General features: G+C 45.2%; 1 long non-coding RNA gene across 1 annotated transcript in view; it reads right to left on the minus strand.

Moving 5' to 3' along the window:
- Positions 1 to 7,212: 7,212 nt before the first annotated feature.
- LOC142467819 (uncharacterized) overlaps positions 7,213 to 18,246 on the minus strand; it is a 59,181-nt gene continuing 48,147 nt past the window's right edge. The window contains exon 2 of the long non-coding RNA XR_012788505.1: positions 7,213 to 7,788. This is a non-coding gene — a long non-coding RNA (uncharacterized LOC142467819). The remainder of the gene's footprint in view (positions 7,789 to 18,246) is intronic.

An 18,246-nucleotide genomic window follows, 5' to 3' on the forward strand; every position in this document is an offset into this window, starting at 1 on the left:
CAGGCCTCACTATGCAAGCTCCGGGCCTCACAAGCTCGGATAGAGCTTGCTCCGGGCCAAAAAAAAATTCTGGCAGCGTGCCAACATGCGTCAGCCAATTGGGAGAGGGGGAGGTTTTTTTTTTTAAACTTTGTAGAAAGTGCACGCAGCGCGAGTTAAATATTGGCGAGCTGGGCCGCAAATATGTTCATTGTGGGCCGCATGCGGCCCGCGGGCCGTGAGTTTGACATGCTTGGTGTACAACAACCAGATTGGGGATTTTGTTCCCACGATCTGATTGGCTGAAATACCATGTGACGCCGGCCATCTTGGATTTAGTGACGTCATGTTAAAGAGAAATGAAGCACAGCCATTCTGATTGGCTGGCATCATTCCCTTTAAATTACATCATAATTTTTTTTTTAAATCGGCATAAGGTTTTAACAGACAATCAGATGGCTGTTGAACCAGTTCCCGCCCAAATGTGACATCACAAGCCATACTTAAGGCTATGAAGCCTCATTTGAGGCCAAGAAGACGACGAGACAACATCGGTTGGGATCATGTTAAAGGGAAATGAAGCAACGCCATTCTGATTGGCTGGCATCATTCCCTTTAAATGACATCATAAATTTTTTGTTTTTGTTTAATTAAAATCGGCACATGGTTTTAACAGCCAATCAATGTTGAACCAGTTCCCGCCCAAATGTGACACCTCATTTGAGCCCAAGAAGACGACGAGACAACATCGGTTGGGATCTACCATGGGGCTTTTTGGATTGAAAGATGAAGACAGAAGATTAAGAAGATAAAGAAATAATTACAGAAGAAGATAGAAGAAGCTGATTAAAGAGAAAAGAAAGAAGATTTGGGTACCTGATCCGGATCTTCATGGCGGTTGGCATCGGATGCAGTTTCGGGCCTTCGCGGTACAGCACGTGAGCTTCCTGATTCCCTGGGAGTCGAGAGTTTTACAGGTTTTTTTCGATTGGATGTGTATTTTTTCTTTTTTTCTTTGCACATTGACTGATGATGTATTACTCTGTAGCACTTTAGGGTACAGATCAATACATTATTAGGCCAATCATTTTTTTTTAATTTCTTGCTTTGTATTGAGCGTGATTTTTTTCTATGTGTGTTTATTCTGTGGATGTATTAGTTTGCCATTTTGCTGCTTTATTTAAAAAAAAAATTTGGCGATTGATTTTCGTTTTTAATTAATGATGTCTTGTGTTGGGTAATGCTTTTAATGTTTGTGTTGCCGATATTCTTTAATAATGAATGTCTTTGTTGGTTACTGTTACAATTAATTCCTTGTTGTTTAATGAATTAATTGCTTTGATTGGTTAATGGTTTCATTAATTCCTTGTTGTTTAATTAATTAATTAATTGCTTTGATTGGTTAATGGTTTCATTAATTCCTTGTTGAGCTGGTTAGTGCTTATATTAATTACATTTGTTGGCTACTGTTTTTATTTAGTGAATTTGGGTGTTTCGGTGTTTTTGAATGTTTTATTATTGTGTCTTTTGTGCATTAATGTATTTTGATTAGGGTGCCCATTGAGTGCTATAGTGGCTAATCAGGCCCATATTATTATATGGGTATGATGTACCACTATACTACTCAATGGGTACAGGGGGGGGTATAGTGGGCCCGGGGTGGGTGGTTAGGCCTCCTTTGTGGGTAGCATGGCAGAGTTGGTTAACCCCTTAATTACTTAAGTGGTAATTAACCGCTGAAGTGATTAAGGGGTTAGGAGACATTAGAATGTATTTATTACTGTATGTACTGTATGCTTTCTGGCAATGGAGGACAGGGACCAGCAGTATCCTGATGAGGATGCCCTTCATATTGGCTGTGGTAAGTAGAAATTTATTTATTTACTTTATTTATGCTGGCTAATGTTGTGTTTAATAATGGGCAAATAATCTATTATCTATATTTGGATAATAGTTATTTTGTCCATTACTGTACTGTATATGTTTAGTGGGGGGTGGGTATTGATTTAAATGTAGGCCATGTTTTATTTTTTTCCATACAGGATTGGTACCGCAGAGCAGCGGGATCCCATCTGTGGACCCCAGCAGGTAACACCCGACGACCCCTGGACGCCCACGGGTACCACCTGAGGACCCACGGGGGACACCTGCAGGGAAAAGACAGGGGCCCCACAGCTGTGGGGGCCCCACGGACCTGCAGGGACCACCCAAGGGCTACAGACACCCGTGGGAACCACCCGAGGGCCCACAGACCTTGTGGGAACCACCCGAGGGCCCCCAGACACCTGTGAGGCTGACTCGTGGATCCCCAAACACCTGCGGGCACCACCCATGGACCCCATTGGGGCCCACAGGGACATGCGAGGACCACCTGGACCACAGCCCCTAGTGGGGACCACCCGCAGGCTGGCAGACACCCGTGGGTACCCCCCAGGGTGCACTGTGGGGCCTGTGGACACCCATCTGGACCATCAGGGGCCCTTGCCGTCCTGGGGAATTAATCTTGTGTGTAAAATAATACATCATGGTTTTATGGGTGGGCACGGGGTGGGTTGGGTATTGGTGCTTACTAAATATTTTTACATTTAAATTGTATTCCTAGTGTAGATGGAAGGGTGTCTCTGGAGCAGAACCACGTTGGTTTCATGTCCGGGGACCCCCTGCTTACCGAGATACAGACCCGGTATTGGGTGCCGGTATCCCTCTGCTTTGTTTACATCCCACTTGGATTTTAACATGGCGGGGATACCGGCACCCAATACCGGGACCTGTAACTCGGGAAGTAGGGGGTCCCTGAGGCTGAAATCAACTTTGTTCAGCGCAGGAGATGCCCTGCTCACGCACACTAGGAATATAAATAAAATGTAAGCAGCTTCATTACCTTAGCAGCTACCAGCTAAGGTAATGATTTTTTATTTGGGGGTGGTGTTTGATACTAGTGTGAGGGAGCAGGGGATCTCCTGAGTTGAACAAAGTTGATTTCAGCCTCGGGAACCCCCTAATTCCCGAGATACAGGCCCGGTTATGAGGTGCCGGTATCCCCTCTGCTTTGTTTACATCCAACAGTCACGTGACCCACATGATTTTAACATGGGGATACCGGCACCCCATAACGGGGCCTGTATCTCGGGAAGTAGGGGGTCCCCCGACTTGAAATCAATGCGATTCAGCTCCGGAGACGCCCTGCTACATTACTGTAATGTTAGAATTTTAATTACCCCCCGCGATTGCCTGTGAGAGGCGCGCAGTTAGAGTGACTGATTCAGCCTCTCTCTTACTGCGCGTCTATTACAGAAAGGCAGAACCCGTTAGGATCCACACAGCAGGGACCCCGCTGTGTTACTCCGGCGGCCATTAGTCTGCAACTAACCATCTCGGGTCCACCACTTGGAGTAACCAAGATGTACCTAGGGAAATGTTCGAATAACAGCCGCTGCATCTGTACATGAAGATGTAACAGTGTGTATATATGAGGATGTAACAGTGTGTATACATGAAGATATAACAGTGTGTATACATGAAGATGTAACAGTGTGTATATATGAAGATGTAACAGTGTGTATACATGAATATGTAACAGTGTGTGCACATGAAGATGTAACTGTGTGTATACATGAAGATGTAACAGTGTGTATACATGAAGATGTAACTGTGTGTATACATGAAGATGTAACAGTGTATGCACATGAAGATGTAACAGTGTGTGTATACATGAAGATGTAACAGTGTGTATACATGAAGATATAACAGTGTGTGCACATGAAGATGTAACAGTGTATGCACATGAAGATGTAACTGTGTGTATACATGAAGATGTAACAGTGTGCATACATGAAGGTGTAACTGTGTGTATACATGAAGATGTAACAGTGTGTATACATGAAGATGTAACAGTGTGTATACATGAAGATGTAACAGTGTGTGCACATGAAGATGTAACAGTGTGTGCACATGAAGGTGTAACTGTGTGTATACATGAAGATGTAACAGTGTGTATACATGAAGATGTAACAGTGTGTATACATGAAGATGTAACAGTGTGTGCACATGAAGATGTAACAGTGTGTGCACATGAAGATGTATCAGTGTGTATACATGAGGATGTAACAGTGTGTATACATGAAGATGTAACAGTGTGTATACATGAAGATGTAACAGTGTGTATACATGAAGATGTAACAGTGTGTGCACATGAAGATGTAACAGTGTGTATACATGAGGCTGTAACAGTGTGTGCACATGAGGATGTAACAGTGTGTATACATGAAGATGTAACAGTGTGTGCACATGAAGATGTAACAGTGTGTATACATGAGGATGTAACAGTGTGTATACATGAAGATGTAACAGTGTGTATACTGTACTGCACCGACACACTTTATTCGAGCAAATACCCAGTATATATATATATATACTGTGCAGTATTGCAGCCAGCGGGAATAAAATGCTTCAATCCCTGCTTGGAAAATACCTCAATGCATTCGGGAAGAAAACAGTCACAAACCTCAATACACCCGGGTATACCCGAATTCGTGGGACTAGCCGAGCTAGAATAAAGTGTGTCGCCAGTGTACATGAAGAATAGACCATACAGCTTCTTAATGTTTGCACCTAGGGCCATATATACTTAGAGTTCCTATTCAACAAGACGCCTTCTGCACAGGACGACATCTTACTCCCCATTTTCAGAAATTAAATATAAGGTGTCTTAAGCTCTGGAGGGTGTTTTATGGGATAACCCAACTGTGTCTTAAAGAGAGCATCAATGATTGAGCACTGTTTTATAATTGGGCCCAAAGTTAGAAAACCACATACTAAGGTTATTCAGATTAACCAAACTCTTGTTTTCTGACACAAAATCCCCTCCACCCAAATTTTGGCAACAAAGATTTTTGTCTTCTTTCTCTCAAATACCATTATTCAATTTGATGTGAAATTGCTTCCCTGCTCTGGAGAAGACATTCGTCCCAGCTGATATCTTCTCCTGCATCAGAAAGCAGCTTCACAGATTATTCAATAGGAGTCTACTGCCCAGGAATTTGGTGTGCCAACTCTTCTAGTGACTAATGGATGAGGTCATCTCTAGGGCAGAATGTCCTTGGGTCACTGTGACAGGGTGAAGTCAGGTACTGATTATTATGCCTGGCAAACATATATCTGAGTCCTGCATCCAGCACTCAGAAGGTTAACCCAGGAGAAAAAGCTGGGCAATCAGGAAGTAAGCAGACACCTGACAACCAGCATGATGAGATATAAGGAAGTCTTTGCTGGTAATCAGGTGGCTGTCTCAGTGCTATCCTAGACAAGCTGATATGCAGATGGATTCACAACTATATCTCTAAAATCACAGTAAGAACTGTTCATATTGTTTTCTGACTGTTTGATATATGTTAACGGTTTGGTAAATGGATTAGCCAGCTAGCCTGATAGATTGGCTTGCAGTGTAAGTAAATTCTCCCAATGTGGAGCAGGATTTATTTTGCTATGTTTTGTTTATGCCTTAAAGGGACAGTGTGCCCACATGTTTATTTATGCTGTGGATAAATAAAGCCACTCAAGATTTGCTTTAACCTGAAACTACACATGTGGACTATTGCCTGACCTCGGCTACAGGCTGTCCTGCCACAGTCACGTTGACCATTCTGTGTTCCATTGGACTCTTCTAGCAACCAACAATGGGATGAGATTGGCTAGTGCTCGTAACCCACATGTCGCATGTGCAGGTGGCGATCTTGGGTTTACGGGTCACTATGTGGCAATTTTAACGCTCCACCGCAATTTTGACCTTCATGAAGACATGTAATTCTTCCTCTCTCCTCCCTCCATCCTATCTCTGCAGGGCTCTGTCTGAGTCACCCATGGTATCATGCGCTAGATATTTCTTCTTTTTTTTCCCTATTTATTTCCCTCTTGGGCCTGACAGTGAGAACATGGCCGTTAAAAAGCGAGGAGAAAGATGCCGGGGGCTCACGTCCCGCCAACTCAGAGGCTGGATCATGAATGGACTCCCTTGTTCTCTAAAAAGGGGAACCGAAAAACAGATGAAAGCAGGCTGAGCATGTGACCTCACTGAATTTAATTTAGCCTTACAAGCACCCCTGCCCTCCCTCGCCTCCCCCCTCCATTACCACCTCTTGCATTCCTTCCAACCCTTCATCCCCCCATCTCCCTCTTGTCTTTTTTCCAGACCCAACACCCATCGCGGTTACAGCGTGGTGACAATCCTTGGTTATACCCAATGCTTGTTTACTCCCTTCTGGATTATACTGCCATGTGATACATTAAAACATTTTTTTGTATATATGTATATCTTTATTTATATAACGCCCACAGCTGTACAAAAGGGAGAGTACAGTACAGGGAATTATAATACAATAAATGCAACAAAGTCAGACAATAGGAAAGGCAATCCCTGCCCCGGAGAGCTTAATATCTAAGTGGTATGTTGGGAGAGTTACAGAGACAGCAGGTGAGGGAGTAAGTGCTGTATATGGCAGTGCTGGGCACAATGGGTGGCAGGAGTGACTGGGGGTGTGGGACAGTAGCCAGGAGTCCAGGCTATTGAAATGCTTCATATAAGAGATGAGTTTTAAGGTTAACTTAAGGCCGGGGAGAGAAGGTGCTTGGTGTATCCTGAGGGTGCGGTAGTCCCACAGGTAAGGTGCAGTGAGGGAAAAGGGTTTAAGGTGAGAGACAGCAGTAGAGGTGAAAGGAGTGAAGAGGAGACAGTTATGGATAGAGCGCAGGAGATGAGCAGCGGCATAACAAGAGATCAAAGCTGATATGTAGGGAGGAGCAGATGAGTGGAGAACCTTAAAAGGTAAAGGGAGAATCTTGTAGGTGATCCGAAACTTGATGGGAAGCCAGGAGAAGGAAACAAAGATGGAAGATGATGTCGCAGCTTCCTATTGTGGGCCACGGGAGACTGAAACTTCCATTTTGTTTCCCTAGCAGGAGATGCAACTGGGGGCACCTGTCTAGGTAATTAATGGCAAAAAGGGAGTCCCTGGAGCTATGATAAATGGTGTTCCACTCCGGAGAACCCCTTCTTCCCGCAAATATAAAAAACGAAAAAAATGAGTAGGCAGAAATACACCTTTTAAAGATGTGAGAATTATTATGTTTCAACGTTTTTAAAGCGTTTAGAACACCTGTACCATGTAAATTTACATTAGTGAACAAAGAAGCCTCAATGCACGCCCAGCATGACAAATTATTGAGTTCATTACTATCTGTTTTTTCTCTGTTTATTCTTCTCATAAGTATGGGTCATTTAGTTCAATCCTTTGGTCGAAACAGTTGAAGCTGTAACCACGTCAAGGTCAAGGGCAGATTGGGCCACCGGGAAACAGAGCAAATGCCCAGCAGGCCAGTGGTTCCTTGGGCAGGTGGGTCCTTGGCCGGTGCTGCCTTGGGGGTGGCTTGATGGCGGCACCGGCTTTGGGTGCTTGATGGCAGTTACAGAAGCCCCGCCGCGCTCTTTCCCACAACAATTACATTGCCAGGGGAGAGTGAAGGGCCCCGGCAAGTGTCTCTTACCAGAGCGGCATCTCCTCCTGCAGCATCGAGGCGACCCAAAATCACATGGCGATGCGTTGCCATGACAATGTGACGTCACATGGAAATGTGTCGCCCTGACAAAGCAACATTGCATGACGCCTCGACGTCATGACACAGCGTCGTGGGAAGAGGGCCGTTAAGACAGATATCGCCCGGACATGATATCTGTCTCCAATCCGCCCCATGTAAAGGGGGACTCTGTCAGCAGGTCCGACACTACCAATGTTGTACTCTTTTGTATTTCTTCCACTGGAAAGAGAAAAGAGGAAACAAAACAATAATATAGCCAACAGCATGGGATGCGTGAGGGGATAAAATGGACCTGTTGATTAAACAGAAGTGTGATGGGTGAGTTTAAACTCAGGGTAGGTCCCCAGTGGCTGCTGCTGCGTGCGCTACGGTGTGCGCGCCACACACCAGAGCACAGCCCTCTATGGGGCAGGCCCCAATCGGCGTGTGTGCGTGCACCCCCCGGAATAATGCGCGATGTGCAACCGCCTTGGCCAAGAGACAAGATATTTTTTTGCGTGGCAGCCAAGCATTGGCCACGTCACGGAGGCAAATCACCATGAGGGCGAACCAGCTGCGTGATGTCATAGCCATGCCCTGGCAACTCCCCCCGTCGGATCTCCTGCTCTCCATTGCAAGCATAACCGCAGACCACAGGTCACGGCTGAAACGGGTGCACGCTCTGGCGCGCTGCAGCCATGACCACTGGGGCTGTAGTCTAACGAGGAAAGGCCACAGACCTCCCAAACTATTTATAATTAGACATACACAGTCTTAGCAAGCTCACAAACCCATACCCATACTATCATACCATCACAAACCAATACCCATACTATCATACCATCACAAACCCATACCCATACTATCATACCATCACAAACCCATACCCATACTATTATACCATCACAAACCCATACCCATACTATCATACCATCACAAACCCATACCCATACTATTATACAATCACAAACCCATACCCATACTATTATACCATCACAAACCCATACCCATACTATCATACCATCACAAACCCATACCCATACTATCATACCATCACAAACCCATACCCATACTATTATACCATCACAAACCCATACCCATACTATTATACCATCACAAACCCATACCCATACTATTATACCATCACAAACCCATACCCATACTATCATACCATCACAAACCCATACCCATACTATTATACCATCACAAAACAATACCCATACTATCATACCATCACAAACCCATACCCATACTATTATACCATCACAAACCCATGCCCATACTATCATACCATCACAAACCCATACTTATACTATCATACCATCACAAACCCATACCCATACTATCATACCATCACAAACCCATACCCATACTATCATACCATCACAAACCCATACCCATACTATCATACCATCACAAACCCATACCCATACTATTATACCATCACAAGCCCATACTCATACTATCATACCATCCCAAACCCATACCCATACTATCATATCATCACAAACCCATACCCATACTATTATACCATCACAAACCCATACCCATACTATTATACCATCACAAACCCATACCCATACTATTATACCATCACAAACCCATACCCATACTATCATACCATCACAAACCCATACCCATACTATTATACCATTACAAAACAATACCCATACTATCATACCATCACAAACCCATACCCATACTATTATACCATCACAAACCCATGCCCATACTATCATACCATCACAAACCCATACTTATACTATCATACCATCACAAACCCATACCCATACTATCATACCATCACAAACCCATACCCATACTATCATACCATCACAAACCCATACCCATACTATCATACCATCACAAACCCATACCCATACTATTATACCATCACAAACCCATACTCATACTATCATACCATCCCAAACCCATACCCATACTATCATATCATCCCAAACCCATACCCATACTATCATACCATCACAAACCCATACCCATACTATCATACCATCACAAACCCATACCCATACTATTATACCATCACAAACCAATACCCATACTATCATACCATCACAAACCCATACCCATACTATCATACCATCACAAACCCATACCCATACTATCATACCATCACAAACCCATACCCATACTATCATACCATCACAAACCCATACCCATACTATCATACCATCACAAACCCATACCCATACTATCATACCATCACAAACCCATACCCATACTATCATACCATCACAAACCCATACCCATACCTATTATACCATCACAAACCAATACCCATACTATTATACCATCACAAACCCATACCCATACTATTATACCATCACAAACCCACACCCATACTATCATACCATCACAAACCAATACCCATACTATCATACCATCACAAACCCATACCCATACTATTATACCATCACAAACCCATGCCCATACTATCATACCATCACAAACCCATACTTATACTATCATACCATCACAAACCCATACCCATACTATCATACCATCACAAACCCATACCCATACTATCATACCATCACAAACCCATACCCATACTATCATACCATCACAAACCCATACTCATACTATCATACCATCCCAAACCCATACCCATACTATCATACCATCCCAAACCCATACCCATACTATCATACCATCACAAACCCATACCCATACTATCATACCATCACAAACCCATACCCATACTATTATACCATCACAAACCAATACCCATACTATTATACCATCACAAACCCACACCCATACTATTATACCATCACAAACCCACACCCATACTATTATACCATCACAAACCCATACCCATACTATCATACCATCACAAACCCATACCCATACTATCATACCATCACAAACCAATACCCATACTATCATACCATCACAAACCCATACCCATACTATTATACCATCACAAACCCATGCCCATACTATCATACCATCACAAACCCATACTTATACTATCATACCATCACAAACCCATACCCATACTATCATACCATCACAAACCCATACCTATACTATCATACCATCACAAACCCATACCCATACTATTATACCATCACAAACCCATACTCATACTATCATACCATCCCAAACCCATACTATCATACCATCCCAAACCCATACCCATACTATCATACCATCAAAAACCCATACCCATACTATCATACCATCACAAACCCATACCCATACTATCATACCATCACAAACCCATGCCCATACTATCATACCATCACAAACCCATACCCATACTATTATACCATCACACACCCATACCCATACTATCATACCATCACAAACCCATACCCATACTATCATACCATCACAAACCCATACCCATACTATCATACCATCACAAACCCATACCCATACTATCATACCATCACAAACCCATACTCATACTATCATACCATCACAAACCCATACCCATACTATTATACCATTACAAAACAATACCCATACTATCATACCATCACAAACCCATACCCATACTATTATACCATCACAAACCCATGCCCATACTATCATACCATCACAAACCCATACTTATACTATCATACCATCACAAACCCATACCCATACTATCATACCATCACAAACCCATACCCATACTATCATACCATCACAAACCCATACCCATACTATCATACCATCACAAACCCATACCCATACTATTATACCATCACAAACCCATACTCATACTATCATACCATCCCAAACCCATACCCATACTATCATGTCATCCCAAACCCATACCCATACTATCATACCATCACAAACCCATACCCATACTATCATACCATCACAAACCCATACCCATACTATTATACCATCACAAACCAATACCCATACTATCATACCATCACAAACCCATACCCATACTATCATACCATCACAAACCCATACCCATACTATCATACCATCACAAACCCATACCCATACTATCATACCATCACAAACCCATACCCATACTATCATACCATCACAAACCCATACCCATACTATCATACCATCACAAACCCATACCCATACTATCATACCATCACAAACCCATACCCATACTATCATACCATCACAAACCCATACCCATACTATTATACCATCACAAACCCATACTCATACTATCATACCATCCCAAACCCATACCCATACTATCATACCATCCCAAACCCATACCCATACTATCATACCATCACAAACCCATACCCATACTATCATACCATCACAAACCCATACCCATACTATCATACCATCACAAACCCATGCCCATACTATCATACCATCACAAACCCATACCCATACTATTATACCATCACACACCCATACCCATACTATCATACCATCACAAACCCATACCCATACTATCATACCATCACAAACCCATACCCATACTATCATACCATCACAAACCCATACCCATACTATCATACCATCACAAACCCATACCCATACTATCATACCATCACAAACCAATACCCATACTATTATACCATCACAAACCCATACCCATACTATTATACCATTACAAACCCACACCCATACTATTATACCATCACAAACCCATACCCATACTATCATACCATCACAAACCCATACCCATACTATCATACCATCACAAACCAATACCCATACTATTATACCATCACAAACCCATACCCATACTATCATACCATCACAAACCCATACCCATACTATTATACCATCACAAACCAATACCCATACTATTATACCATCACAAACCCATACCCATACTATTATACCATCACAAACCCACACCCATACTATTATACCATCACAAACCCACACCCATACTATCATACCATCACAAACCCACACCCATACTATTATACCATCACAAACCCATACCCATACTATTATACCATCACAAACCCACACCCATACTATTATACCATCACAAACCCACACCCATACTATCATACCATCACAAACCCACACCCATACTATTATACCATCACAAACCCATACCCATACCTATTATACCATCACAAACCCACTCCCATACTATCATACCATCACAAACCCATACCCATACTATTATACCATCACAAACCCATACCCATACTATCATACCATCACAAACCCATACCCATACTATTATACCATCACAAACCCATACCCATACTATTATACCATCACAAACCCACACCCATACTATTATACCATCACAAACCCACACCCATACTATCATACCATCACAAACCCATACCCATACTATCATACCATCACAAACCCATACCCATACTATTATACCATCACAAACCCATACCCATACTATCATACCATCACAAACCCATACCCATACTATTATACCATCACAAACCCATACCCATACTATTATACCATCACAAGCCCATACCCATACTATCATACCATCACAAACCCACACCCATACTATTATACCATCACAAACCCATACCCATACTATCATACCATCACAAACCCATACCCATACTATCATACCATCACAAACCCATACCCATACTATTATACCATCACAAACCCATACCCATACTATTATACCATCACAAACCCATACCCATACTATCATACCATCACAAACCCATACCCATACTATCATACCATCACAAACCCATACCCATACTATTATACCATCACAAACCCATACCCATACTATTATACCATCACAAACCCATACCCATACTATCATACCATCACAAACTCATACCCATACTATTATATAGGTATATATTTATTTGTGTCGTTGGGAGCGCCACTCGGAAAGTGACCCCAAATATACTATTTAAATGACCTTCATTTATAAGTGAGTTTCAGTGTGAAAGACGGCACTTAGCTGCCGAAGCAGCTGGTATGAAATTAGCAGGAGCGGAGAGTCCAAGGGCCACATCGAGGGCCCCATGCCGGCGCCACTTCGGGCCCCTCGTGGGGCGCCAGTGAGAGAGTCCTGGGTTACAATGTAATTTTGATGTTGATGCATTCCCCTGATTGTCTGAGTCTCGCTGATCCTGTTGGCACCGGTGTATCCTGAACGTCGATGCACTCTGATAAAAGTCTGTACTTTTCCATTAAAATGCCATTTTACAAAATTTAAAAGCGGTAATCCAAGTGGGCGATTTTCTTTGCGATTTTTTTTAACATAGGATTAAACGAGGGGCTTTTCGGAGCTGAACCCCATTAATTTCAGCTCTGGGGATCCCCTGCTTCCAGCGATACAGACCTCCAAAGGGGGCGCCAGTAGCCACTCTGTCTGAGCTAGAAGGGATCACATAATGGCCGCTTTGTAAAGGTCCCGCACCTTGCAAGCCAATAGGAAGACGCAACGTCATTCAGTTTTGCTTCCTATTGGCCCAAAGAGCTTAAAAAGCAGAGAACTACTGGCACGCCGGAGGTAAGTATCTCTGGAAGCAGGGGGTTCCAGGAGGTAATGGGGTTCAGCTCTGGAGACCCCCTTTAATCCTATGTTAAATAAAAAAACAATTCTCAAAAAATATTGCAGATTGCTCCTTTAAAAATGTTTATGTGATATCTATACTTTTAAACAGAAAAGACTATTCCTTAAGAGGACAGTAGAACTGTTTGTGTGTAAGTAAACAATGAGTGGTACGGTGGATTTGTACATAAAAAAGTAATGGTAGTCCATGTATCCTAGTACCATCACACTTTGAATACTGGTTATACTCGGTCTCCTGCAGGACTGCTCAGGCTGTGGAAGAGGAGAAACCTGAGTCCAGTTGCTGACATCAGATATTGTGGTTAAACTGGGAAAAGAGGAGCAGTCGGTTTTCCATTTGATAGACTGGTCATACTGAGAAAAACTGGGACCCTATGCTAGACTGGTCAGCCCGGGTAGGATACAGGTGCTGCTGACATGGGCACATGGGACAAGCAAAGCAGAAAATATTGGGCACCTCTTATTTATGCTTGGTACCAATGCCAAGCCTTTCATAAAGCAGGGGAGAGAGACAGTCAAGCCCAGGTAGGGCCACAACCACCTAATGAAAGTAACATATTTAATAGGTCAAAGGGTCAGACCCATGTAGGACCAAGGTGACCTAATGAAAGTGACGTTTCAATGGGTTATAGACTCAGAACCATGTAGGACTAAAGTGACCCAATGACATGTTTAATGGAGTCTAGTGTCAGTCCAATGTAGGATCAAAGTCCAGTCCCAGGTGGCACCAAAGTGACCTAACCTGGTGTTAAAGAGGCAGATGCAGGAAACTAGAAAAGACAGACTCTGGAGTTTGTTTGTTTTTTTGGGGGGGGAACTACTTGTGGGACATTCACAGGATACACAGATCCACCTCCCCTCGGGGGGTTCACCTTGAAGACAAGACACCCTGTTCTTGTCACCTTCTTCCCTGTGACATTAGGAAGAAGGTGCCCTCAGCCCCCCCCCCCCCCCACCGGTCCAGTATCATCTACACGTTACCCCAAACGCAATGTGATTTGTTGGCTGTTCCACACCCTGCACATCCAGGGACAAAAGGCTCCTTTGTGGCTCATAGAGTGAAGCAGAGAGGGGGGGGGGGGAAAGTGAGCAAGGGAGGCGGGGGCGGAGGGGACATAACCGAAAGCCCTGGGGCTCTGTTTGTAACTAGAGACAAGTTCTGAGGCTTATCTCCAAAATAGGCCGGGGCTCTACCCTTCCTTTACATTAACTGTTGCGGTTTCGGAAGAGAATGACATGTCAGCGCCCAATCACTGCACCTTGTTCTTCACCTGTAGCGCCCTCTGCTATTCCTACTCTGCTCCCCCCTACACTACTCATCTCTGCTCTACTGCTGTAGCCCAATCCTAACTTGCAGTGTCCTCTGCTATTCCTCCACTGGTCCTCCCGACACACCTACTGTTCCTTCTGCTATTCTTGTACTGATACCTCTGTACTGTACCTCCACACTATCCCACTGCACTTCAATCCTCACCTGTTGCTTTCTCCCCTCCTCATCCAACACATTTGAATCCTATCCCGCCAATCACCATACAAGTCACCTAATCTGACCCTACCACTGCACCCCCCGCCTCATTGCATCTATTTCTACACTGATACCTAAAACATACCTCAGTCCTGCAGTCAGAGCGCCGTCATCCACACTCCCGAATCCATTTACACACACCTCTGTCATTGCACCTCAATCCCTTTTGCAGCCCCCACACCTTTCCCCAGAACTGACCTCCCCATCTACCCTTACCACCACCCTCACTACCACCACCCTCACCACAACCCTCACCACCACCAGCCTCCTCACTACAATCACCACCATCACCCTCACCACTACCCTCACAACTACCCTCACCACTACACTCATCACTATAATCACCACCATCACCCTCACCTCCATTTGCCTCACCACCACCCTCACCTCCACCAACCCCATCACTACCCTCACCACAACCAGCCTCACCACCAGCAGCCTTAGCAGTACCCTCACCACCAGCAGCCTTACCACTACCCTCGCCACCACCCTCAACACTACTAGACTTACACCACTTCCCTTAACACCACTACCCTCACCACCACCAGCCTTTTCACCACCAGCCTTACCACTACCCTCACCACCACCCTCACCCCTATGAACATATTTACTAACCTCACCACCAGCTTCACTACTACCCTCACCCTCACCACCACCAGCCTCCCCACTACCCACACCATTACCAGCATCACCACTACCCTCACCACCACCAGCCTCACCACTACCCTCACCACTACCAGCCTCGTCACTACCCTCACCACCACTACCCTCACCACCACCATCACCACTACCCTCATCATTACAATAACCACTACCCTCACCACCACTACCCTCAGCACTACCCTCCCCACCACTACCATCACCACTAACCTCACCATCACCATCACCACCATTTGGCTTACCACTACCCTCATCATTACAATAACCACTACCCTCACCACCACTACCCTCAGCCCTACCCTCCTCACCACTACCATCATCACTAACCTCACCATCACCATCACCACCATTTGGCTTACCACTACCCTCACCACCAGCAGCCTCACCACTACCCTCACCAACACAATCATCACCACCCTCACCCCTACCAGCCTCACCACTACCCTCACCACCACCCTCACCACTACCAACCTCACCACTACCCTCACCACCACCCTCACCACTACCAACCTCACCACTACCCTCACCACCACCACCATCAGCACTAACCTCACTATCACCCTCACCACCACCAGCCTCACCACCAACCTCAACCTACCAGCCTCATCACTACCCTTACCACCACTACCCTCACAACCACCACCCTCACCACCACCAGCCTCACCACTACCATCACCACTACCCTCACCATCATCCTCACCACTACCTCACAATCACTAGCCTCATCACTACCCTTACCACCACCAGCCTCGCTACTACCCTCACCACCACTACCCTCACCACCACTAGCCTCACCATCACTACCCTCACCACCACCAGCCTCACCATCACCAGCCTCACCACCACCAACCGCACCACTACCCTCACCACTACCAGCCTCATCACTACCCTTACCACCACTACCCTCATCACTACCGTCCCCACCACTACCATCATCACCACCCCCAGCCTCACCACTACCCTCACCACCATCAGCCTCACCACCACTAGCCTCACCACTATCATCACCACCACTACCCTATAGACCACCAGCCTCATCACTACCCTCACCACCACCAGCCTCACCATTACCCTCACCACCACCTTCACCACTACCAGCCTCATCACTAACCTTACCATCACTAACCTTACCATCACTACCCTCACCACCACCACCCTCACTAAAATCACCACTACCCTCACCATTACCATCACTACTAACCTCACCATCTCCCTCATCACTACCCTCACCACCACCAGCCTCATCACTACACTCACCACCATCAGCCTCACCACTACCCTCACTATCACCACCACCAGCCTCACTACTACCCTCACCACCACCCTCACTGTACTAGCCTCATCACTACCCTTACCATCACTACCCTCACCACCACTACCCTCACCACCACCACCAGCCTCATCACTACCCTCACCACAACCAGCCTCATCACTACCCTCACCACCACGAACCTCCCCATGACCCTCACCACCACCCTCACCCTACCAGCCTCATCACTTCCCTTACCACCACAACCCTCACCCCACCACCCCCACCATCACTAGCCTCACCACTATCCTCATCACTACCCTCACCACTACTACTCTCACCACCACTACCATCACCACTACCCTCACCATCACCCTCACCACTACTCTCACTATCACCAGCCTCATTACTACTTTCACCACCACCAGCCTCACCACTACCTGGGCTTGGGGGGGGGGGGGTTAAGTATGGGTGTGTGACTGGCTACCTTGGTGACTGCCTTGTGGGTGGTTGGGTGGGTGGCTGACACTTGATTGCCTGAGTGGGTGACTGACTGTCTGGGTGGGTGACTGACTGACTTCCTGGGTGGGTGACTGCCTGTGTGACTGCCTGGGTGGGTGACTGCCCTTGACTGCCTGGGTAGGTGACTTCCTGGGCAGATGGGTGACTGCCTGAGTGGGTGACAGACTGACTAGGTGGGTGACTGACTGCCAGGGTGGGTGGGTGACTGACTGCCAGGGTGGATATGTGGGTGACTGACTACCACGGAGGGTTGGT

This window comes from Ascaphus truei, chromosome 17 (genome assembly GCF_040206685.1).
Source record: "Ascaphus truei isolate aAscTru1 chromosome 17, aAscTru1.hap1, whole genome shotgun sequence".
NCBI classification, from domain to species: Eukaryota; Metazoa; Chordata; class Amphibia; order Anura; family Ascaphidae; genus Ascaphus; species Ascaphus truei.